Source organism: Equus caballus, unplaced genomic scaffold (genome assembly GCF_041296265.1).
Source record: "Equus caballus isolate H_3958 breed thoroughbred unplaced genomic scaffold, TB-T2T haplotype1-0000035, whole genome shotgun sequence".
Classification (NCBI taxonomy): domain Eukaryota; kingdom Metazoa; phylum Chordata; class Mammalia; order Perissodactyla; family Equidae; genus Equus; species Equus caballus.
In genome coordinates this window covers 1,031,031-1,041,582 of record NW_027221806.1, presented here as the reverse complement: position 1 = coordinate 1,041,582, position 10,552 = coordinate 1,031,031, and the positions used below count along the sequence as shown (strand labels likewise).

Here is a 10,552-nt window from a genome sequence, read left to right as displayed (position 1 = left end):
GACGCGGAAGGAGCCTAACCAGGCCGCAAAGGCTGTAGGGAGGCTGGGCTATAGGTCCGTGGGCCGGAGAGGAGCGGGCTGAAACCGAGGAAGCTGTGGCTTAGCCCTGAACGGAGCCGTCTGAAGTGCAGCTGTCAGAACCCCAGTGTCTTCTCAGAAGTTTTGGGGAGATGAACTGGGTCGGGGGCTCCAGGTGAGTCGTGCTGCTGGAGCTTGAGACTGTAGCCTTGCGTCCCTGGACGTGCATTCCCGTCATGGCGCCTCTTTCCTAGGCCTCGGAGGGGAGGGCACAGCCTTGCCTGGGGGCAACTTGCTAGGAGAGGTCTTTTAATCTTCCCCAAGCCGGGGGACCCTAGCGCCATGTCTCTGCTCTTAAACCGAAAGCAGCTCAGCTTTTCCCCCACTGTCTTTCCAAAAGCTTCACATGTGGGGCCCGCCGTGGGTGAGGTTCTCTGCTCTCCCTCCCCCGCCTCCCGGGTCCTCCTCCTCTAATGAGACCTCTGAGCAGCTGAGCCCTCTTCTCGCCCCTGCTTCTCCCTTTTTGAAGGGATTTCTTTGCGTCAATATATCGTCTTTGCACAAATTTGTAAGGCGTTATGGAAGAGGCCATTCCCTGCTGCCCTTAAATCCATTGGTGGGGGCTCGTATCCACCATAAATCCAATTTAGTTTGTTTTTGCAAGGGAGGGAAAGTGAAGCGTTTTTTGCTTTAACTTACAAGAGAATTTGCAATTTGTTTTGTATTTAGAATTGATCACATAAAGGAGGATGAGTTGACAATTTAGCTTTATGTAACCTGTTCATTGCTGTTGACCTTCAAGTCCACTAGGATGGAAATCATGTGGGCCTGTAATTTCGTTTGATCAAATTCCCTGACGAAAAGAATTGTTTTGATTGAAACATTAAGCCATTAAATACAATTTTTGTCACAAGTAGACCCAGGACAGTGATGATATGGTTAGAATATAACACATTTAAATTATTAGGAATTTTATAAGAGGAAAGACAGCTTTTGTGTTCAAGTATTGTAACGATGTCTGATAATTTTAGCAATAGCATTTATCCTGTTGAAGATATGTTAGCATCGTATTTTAGAAGTTTATCTGATTTATTCCTAGCTAATGTTCTAGCATCATGCTTCCACTTTGGAGAAAAGTGAAAACTCACTTACAAACGTCACACAATTTAGTTGATACATGATTATAATTTGATGTTTTTGAATTCTTTAAAATGTGAATATTAAATGAGATAGAAAATCATCTTACAAACGCTTAAGCAGTATTAAAATATAGGTGCTATTATTATTCTGTCATATAACTTCTGGTTATTCAGGGAGTAGTATTTTGGTTGCTAGTGGGAGGATGCAAAAGCAATGTACTGCAGGAAACGTGTAGTCTAGGATTGTGTTTCTCAAAATGAGGTAGTGCTGCACCTGGAGATATTAGGTACCAGGGGGTTAAGAAACCACAGAAGAAACGTGACACATCTCCCTGGAGCATCAGTTTTATTCACAGATCGGAGGAAAATATATTTTTTAATTTAAGTAAACATGGATATGTTATAGAGTAAAAGGCAAAACTTGTGTGAAGTTGTAAGAGAAAATATGGAATTTTAAATAAATTTTCTTGGGGAGGTTGGGCTCGTTAGGGTCAAACTCCAGATTGGTAATGAAAAAATGAGTGTGTCCACTTTGTACTATCCCAGCAAACAAAGGTAGACAAGATTAGTTGATCATGGCGCTCTGACCATGAGGCCGTAAGGGCCTCAGAATCTGAGACAGTGCTTAGTAATCACTAGCAGTTGATTGGAGCTGCTATAGAGTAGAAGTTTTAATCCTTGTCTCAGACCATCCTTGAGTACTTGTTTATTTCCCTCTGTTGTAGGATTAGTTTTTGTTTGAAAATTTTGAGAACTGTTAGGAACTTAAAATACAGACGAGTAACTAGAGAACATTTACAAAGCTCTCTCAGAGCTGCTCCATCAGAGAATTCGGCATTAATTAATTCAACAAATACGTTTTTACTTGCCTCCCTGTTTAGGGCATTGTCAAGCTGTATAGTGGGATTCAAAAGAGAAAAAGATAAAACTTTGGACCACAAAAAGAATTTATGGTAGAATGGTGAGATTTGAATTAGGTGAATGATTTTAAGACTAGATAGTTAAATGGTACTTAATATATAACAAGTGCTGTTCTAAGAACTTTTTGTATATTAGCTCATTTACTCTTAAGAAGAACCCTATGAGGTATGTACAAATGTTATCCTCATTTTACTGATAGGGAAACTGAGGCACTGTTAATGTTAAGTGGCTTGCCCAAGGTCACCCAGCTAATCAATGACAGTTATTTGAGAACCATATGCTTAATGGCTATGCTGTGCTATGCAGTGTAGAAATACGAGTATTGTGAAAGTGGCACATGTAGAGGGCTATGGATATTTAGAGAACAGAGAAATTACCTTAAACCTTGAAGGATAACAGTGTTGCACAGAACAAGCGCTACAGAGAAACAATGAAACACAGGTTCTTAAAAGCTGAAAAGGAAGTGAGATAAATAATTATCAAATTGGAGACCTAGTTTTTACCAAGGCTTCTTAGAAGAGATGGGTTGGGAGGGCAGTATTAAAGAACCTGAAAGGATTATTTGGCAGACAGTAGATTGGTCTGCATTAAGACAGGAAAACACTTGCAAAGAGGCTTTATACCTTTTTTCCAAGGAAATGAATGAAGCAGGCTATAGCAAGTTTGTATTTTGGTTGTAGCAACCTGATCGTATACACTAAATCAAACCAGGGTATTCTTGTTGTGTATTATAGGGACCTGATATACAGTTTAATTGCGGAATCATTTGATAGGAGCGTCTTTACAATTGCAAAGGTCTTTGCAAGTTTTCTTGGCATAAAAGAAACTTGGCATTTAACTTTTTGCTGCTCTTCTGTTTGGGGAGTCTACCAGTCACATGTAAGATTTTTTTTTGTGAGGGAAGGGACTGGTGGCTAGGGAAGAAATAAGCTTTCCTTATTTTGATTTTTAAATTACTTGGTTTGGCTTTAGTGTTATGCTTTGTGGACGTCTTTGAAGATATAACATTTCATTTCAAACAAAGTCTCATTTAGGGTAAAGAGATTTGGTCTAAGCTGAAACTAATTGACATATCTATGATAGCAGTTCCCAGTCTACTTCCCTGAAACTTGCTAATCAGCCATAATGTCAGATTTTCCAATTTAATGGGTTCTTTCTTTTTTTCCTAAAATTATATTCTTTTTTGGACTTAAAATGCCCCTCCCATTTTAAGTCCTTTCTTTTTTTCTCCCCCTGCTTTTTCTTCCCAAATCCCCCCAGTACATATTTTAGTTGGGGCATGTGGGACGCCACCTCAGTGTGACCTGATGAGCGGTGCCATGTCCACGCCCGGGATCTGAACCAGTGAAACGCTGGGCCACCTAAGCAGAGGACGCGAACTTAACCACTCGGCCACGGGGCTGGTCCCAAGTCCTTTCTTGACAAAATTAAAAATATGAATCATTTGTCAGTCTTACCAATTAAATAAATTTTTTTTTTTTAGTTGTCTGGGAATCATTGACCTAGAACTCTAATCTTTGTTTTGTACTTTTACGTCAGCACTGAGACCCTGTGTTTTCCTAGTCACATTGAGTTGTAAATTTGAAAGAGGACAGGTATAAGCACTGATCTTTTTAATTTGGAAAAGATTCTCTTTTATTTTCAGTATTTGGTGATTGACGACTTGTTTCACCAAATTCATAGCCACCTCAGACATGAAGGTGGTAGTAAGAGAAGAGAGAAAGGAGAAGATAAAGATGTGACCAGTCTTTGGGCCTCGATATGCTATTCAGAATGGGATCAACTATAGATCTGAAATACAGCACTATACATTCAGTGTAAGAAGACTTTTTGTTTTAATTGGAGGAGGTTTATTTCTATAACTTAGATTGAAGAATGCAACCCGTGTCATAAGAAGGCACAGATAAAATCCTGTTTGAATTTAGGTGAAGGAGAGGTTTGCATTTGTAAATGTAGGCCTAGAATATTCACCTGTGCAAAGTATTTAGTGAGTGCTATGTACCAGGCACTGTGCCAGGTCAGAGTATAAAGTAACTGAAATTTAGTCTCTTTCTGAGAGATTTATAGCTTATTGGGGGGGGGGGGCGAATATGACATTCCATAAAGTTTGAAAATGTTGAAAGATCAGGGGCCAGAATATATGATTTAAAAAAAACAGTGTGAACAATAGTAGAACATAGGAAAGTTTTAGCTGAGAGTTTGGCAAATCAGAAACAAGGCTAAAGGAAAGTTTGATGGAGAAAAAGAATAAAATAAATGTTATGTAAATAGTTGGAGATAAGATTACTTATTTAAATACTTAAAAATGTGTATATGTGTCTGCGTGATGGTGAGGTTGAAAACCAGACTGAGAAGTTGAAATTTGATCTGTTGGATATTGAGGAGTCATTCAAATTCAGAAGTACCACAGTGAAAGTAGTATTCTATGACTGTTTGTTTGTGGTGCTAGTGGTGTGTAGTTTGGAATATAGTGGTGAAAGACTCCAAGACAGTGATACCAGTTAGGATTCTTCTGGGGAAAAATAATGAATACTATTTTTCCATTTTCTTGTATGACTATATATTTTCCAGATCAAATCAAAACCAGTCCTAGGGCTGGCGCGGTGGCCGAGTGGTTAAGTTCGTGCGCTCTGCTTCGGCGGCCCGGGGTTTCACCAGTTCGAATCCTGGGCGCGGACATAGCACTGCTCATCAGACTATGCTGAGGTGGTGTCCCACATGCCACAGCTGGAAGGACCCACAACTAAAAATACACAACGATGTACTGGGGGTCTTTGGGAGAAAAAGGAAAAATAAAATCTTTAAAAGCAAAACAACCCCCCAAAAAGCAAGCAAAAACACCAGTCCTATGTGAATTTGGGTTAATTATTAAACCTCTCTGTATAGGAGCAGATCAGGTTGTGAGGGACCTTCATAATGGAAAAAAGAATACAAAATTGTGACTACAAAATTAGGTATAGGGCTTGGAAGGGGAATATGCAGATGAAGGGCTCTGAACTTAAGTTTAATTAGCTTTACAATAAATTCTCTTTACTGTGAATTAGCCTCTGTCCCTGCATCTCTTTCTTCATCTGTTAAATGGGGATAACACTTAAATGTACGGTGAACATCATCCCAGTTTGCCTAGGACAGTCATGGTTTATGCCTGTGATCCTAGTGGCACGCCCAGTTTAGCATTTGTTTTCGGAGTTTTTGTTTTTTAATTAAATATAAGCTACCATTAATGGTTCCGTTAAAATGAACCCAGATAGATTCAGTGAACATCCTTTTTTTTATTTTAACCTCTGCCATGGTCTGTATTAGTGCATGAGCAACGTGTGCGGTGAAGAACGTTCTCACTTTAACATGTGGTTAAATCTGAAGACATCCAATGATAACCCAGGCCTGGCACTTTCCAGATAGAAAGTAACTAACAGCTTCTTTTAAAGATAGCATGAAGGGCACTTGCTGATAAAGTGTGCTGAGACATGAGTGGCTGGGTACAACTAACTTGCTGGATGGGATGGGAGAAGTATTTAATGCTGCTGTCTCTGCTAGCCACTTGTACCAGCTAGTTGTAACATTGCATTCTAAGGTCTGAGAGATTTGTATAGCCGCCATGCCTGGGAGTGGGGTCAATAGGAAACATGGAAAATTTTAGATTAGGTGTAAGTGAAATATTTGCTAGGAATAGAGGCTAATCAGTCCTGTCAGAGTGCCTACAAAGAGTAGTAGGAATGTTGTTGCTACAGTGGTTTTGTCAACAACCGTTTCCTTTTTCATAGTGTTTAGTAATGCTTTTGTAACCTTTTGGCAGCAGGGAGCTCAAATAAAGGAAAATTAATGCTTAATGATAAATACTGATGTTTTGTTTTTCATTTGAGTTGATGAATCTATAACTAGTACACAAAATGTTTGCCAGCATTTAGCATCTCTCATGGTCACATGACAATCTGAATGCCCAAATCTGCTGAAAAAGCATCAGGAGTTACTTTCAGATTTGGTAGTTATTTTAAGGAGATTATAGCTGCAGACAATAGTTTGACGCATGTAACTGCAGAACATTAAAGATAAAATTATTTCTGCAATGATAATATAAATAGAAATTTGATGGATCATAGCATCTTGGGTAAAACAGGACTCTTACTAAATTATGTAACCTGTGTAGCCAAGATACACTTGGAATTGGTTGTAGTTCATGTATATTTCACAGTTGTAGTCAAAGAGGCTTGATATTTTACTGAACAAAGCTACAGTTGTCAAAATTTTCATTTTTTTATATGCACAGTTAATGTAACTGAATTACACTGTTTTTGAGACAATACTGATGTTGAATCCAAAAAAGAATACTTTGGCGTGTTGTTATAAGCTTGCTTTCTTTGTTGCCTTTTATTAATTGGATTTCATAAACATTTGACTCTTTGAAGAGTTACTTGATAAATCAATCTATGTATCCTGCATTGTTATTGAACATTTTTGCAAGCAAGTCCTCTAAATTTTGATGACATTTTATTCAAAAACAGTTGAAAATATTTATTCAAAATATCCCATAAATGGAGTGAAAAACTTCAACTTTAGAAGCTTTTAGTGAATTATAATTGTTGAAATAAAGTTTTTAAGATTTAATTGTGAATAACCTGAAATACACATCTGTGTTGGGCTATCATTCACAATCTAAGATCTCTTCCATTGTATGACCCAGGAGATGGCTGTTCATGTTTATCATTACAGCCTGTAACTATGAAACAATATTTTCCATGTGAAAGTACTATAAGAATTCAATCTCTAAGAACTTATTTTAATTAGGCTCTGTATTCTGAATATTAGGTGGATTTCTGCCTCATCGATTGACACTTTTTTTCTCAATACCATACCTTTTGTAATTCATATTACTCTAAAAACTTTTTCTTGTATTGCAAGAGAAGAATTTATATGAAAGCCATAGCATTCTAATGTATATCATTACTATTCCTGACACATCAGGTGGACCTGCTTTAGTTTTGTGGAAAACCAACCTAAGTACTTTTTCTAGGCTAGTTACTGTCCTGAATCTTAATAAGTCTGCTAGCTAACAATGTTAACATTATGATGTCTTAGGTTAATATTAATTTCACTGTGACACAAGCCATAAAATAATTTTTTCAATTGTTAGTTATTGCTTTATTAATTTTGTTTACATTTTTCACTTTGAATCACACTTAAGATGTTATTACAAGATTGTAACAATCTGGAAACGGTTTCTTTTGCATGGCACCTCGCCACTAAAAAGATAAACTAAGCAGAAAAATAAAAAGCAAAACAAAATAAACAAAAAAGAAAATTCAAGACTAGCTGACAGTTAAGATATGTGACACCCATAGTATTTAATCCCTAATGTAGTTTCAACATCTCCTGCGTACTCCATGTAAAATGTACGTTCGTGTTGTTCTTGATGTTTCCTTGACCACATTACTGCCTGTCTTTTTTTTTTTTAAAGAAAGTATTTCTTTAGCGTTTTCCTTTAAATCTTTGCTTACTAGAAAGAATGGCAAGGGGCAGAATGCCCTGTTATATTTTTGTAGTCAGTATGGTTTTATTTCTTCCTTTCTCTCTCTCTTCTTTCCTTCTCCCCTTCCCTCCCTTCTCTTCTCTTCTTTCCCTTTCTTAACCTCTTTACACTTCTCTATTTTACTTTATTCTTTCTATCTTAATGAAGAATAAGGTAGTGTAATCTATATCCCTGCTTCCCACAATTGATAACTTGTGGAGTGTTCTATGAAGAAGTTATGGCCTTTTGATTTTATTTTCAGTATGTAGCTATAATGGCAACTAATATTGTTCACTTAAACTTTTACTGAAAGAGATGGTTGCAATATATTTCTTTAAAAATCCATTTTCTAGAATAACATAGTAATTACTGTTAAAGAGATGAGCTTCATTCCCACCTCCCCACACCTAAATCTCTGGTAATTTAAATTTCCGGACAAAAATTAGAGAAACTCTTAAAATTGTTTTTTATAAAGTGCATATAAATTTCATGAAGAAACTGATGTTTGAATGGGGTCTTGAAGGTATTGAAAGTTTTCAGTACAAAATATGGTGGGAGGAGTCTCCATATATGGAGAAGAAAAACTATATTTTCATTTGGTCGGGTGTTGGAATACATGAAACGCAGGAATGGAAAACAAAGTTGAAATCTAAGTTGGGGCAGGCAATGGAAGTCACGTCCCTAAGTGATAATCAGAGCTGTGTTTTATTGCTATTACCAATGTAGTAAGAAATATAGGAGAACATTTGCATAAAATCAAGGAGACTCTTTAATGTATAATTATGGTAGCTAGCTACATACTTAATATTGCAGTAGTCAAAGTAGCAAATGACTTCTGAGGATTCACATTTTATATATAGCAAGCTATTTTAATTATCTGCACGTTTTTCTTTTTCTCAGATATAAAATTCCATCTAGTTTACCCCATTATTTGGGGATATATTCATTTGTTCTCCCGTCTTTTCTATCTTATTTTTTTCTACCTTTATTGAGGTATAATGGACAAATAAAATTGTAAGATATTTAAAGTATACCATGTGATGGTTTCATATATGCATACATTGTGAAAGTTAATTAACACATCCATCACCTCAGATATTTCTCTTTTTTGGTGAGAACATTTAAGTTCTACTCTCTTAACAGATTTCAATTATACAATACAATGTTATTTTGTATTAACAAATGGTATGGTTACCATGTTATCCTCAGAACTTATTCATCTTATAACTTAAAGTTTGTATGCTTTTACCAACCTCTCCCTATTTACCTGACCCCCCAGCAACCACTTGTCTGTTCTCTGTTTCTATGATTTTAACTTTTTTTTAGATTCCACATATAAGTGGTACCATGTCCTATTTGTCTCTGTCTGCCTTAATTATCTAATGCCTTCCAGGTTCATCCATGTTATCACAAATGACAGGATTTCTTTCTTTTTTTTGTGAGGAAGATTGGCCCAGAGCTAACATCTGTTGCCAATCTCTCTCTTTTTGCTTGAGAAGATTGTTGCTGAGTTAATATCTGTGCCAGTCTTCTTCTACTTTTTGTGTGGGATGCAGCCACAGCATGGCTTGACACGTGGTGCTAGGTCTGTGCCTGGGATCTGAACCTGTGAACCCCGGGCTCCCAAAGTACAGCATGCGAACTTGACCACTATGCTGCTGGGCTGGCCCAGGATTTCTTTCTTTTAAAAGGGTGAATGATATTCCATGGTGTATATATATACCAAATTTTCTTGATCCATTCATCCATTGATGTACTCTTAATCTGCTTCATACCTTGGTTGTTGTGAATAAGGCTCCTATGAACATGGGAGTACAGATATCTGTTTGAGATGTTGATTTCTCTTTGGATATATACCCAGAATTGGTGCTGCTCGATCAAATGGTAGTTCTTTTAATTTCTTGAAGAACCTCCATGCTGTTTTCCATAATGGCTGCACCAATTTATATTCCCACCAATAGTGCACAAGGGTTCCCTTTTCTCCACATCCTAATATTTGTTCTCTCTTTTCTTTTTGATGCATGTCATCCTAAAGGACATGAGGTGATAAATCATTGTGGTTTTGATTTGCATTTCCCTGAGCGTTAGTGATATTGAGCACCTTTTCCTGTACCTGTTGATCATTTGCATGTCTCTTTTGAAAAATGCCTATTTACGTCCTTTGCCCATTTTTTAACTAGGTTATTTGTTTTTTGCTGTTGAGTAGTATGAGTTCCTCATATTGTGGATATTAAACTCTTATCAGATATAAGATTTGCAAATATTTTCTCCAATTCCATAGGTTCCCTTTTCATTTTGTTGATGGTTTCCTTTGCTGTGCAGAAGCTTTGTAGTTTGATGTAGTCCCACTTTTTAATTTTTGCTTTTGGTGTCAAATCCAAAAAATCATTGCCGAAACCAATTTCAAGGAGCTTACCCCCTGTGTTTGCTTCTAGGAATTTTATGGTTTCAGGTCTTATATTCAAGTCTTTAATCCATTTAGAGTTGATGTTTGTGTACAGTGTAAGATAACGGTTACAGTTTCATTCTTTTGCATGTGACTGTCTAGTTTTCCCAACACTATTTATTGAAGAAACGGTCCTTTCCCCACTGTGTATTCTTGGTTCCTTTGTGATAAATTGAATGACCATATATTTCTGGCTTATTTCTGGATATTCTATTCCGTTGGTCTGTCTGGCTGTTTCTATGCCAATACCATACAGTTTGATTACTGTCACTTTGTAATATAGTTTGAAATCAGGAAGTATGATGCCTCCAGCTTTCTTCTTTCTCAATTATGCCTTGGCTATTTGGGATCTTTTGTGGTTCCATACAAATAATAGGGTTGTCTGTTTTATTTTTGTGAAAAATGCCACTAGAATTTTGATAGGGATTGCATTAAATCTGATATGTCATTTGATTTCTGGGCTTTCAATTCTGTTCCATTGATCTGTAGGTCTGTTTTTTCACCAGTACCATCCTGTTTTGA

At 36.9% G+C, this 10,552-nt stretch overlaps 1 pseudogene; it reads left to right on the top strand.

Moving 5' to 3' along the window:
* Window positions 1-36: 36 nt before the first annotated feature.
* LOC138922036 (regulator of DNA class I crossover intermediates 1-like) overlaps window positions 37-10,552 on the top strand; it is a 74,528-nt pseudogene continuing 64,012 nt past the window's right edge.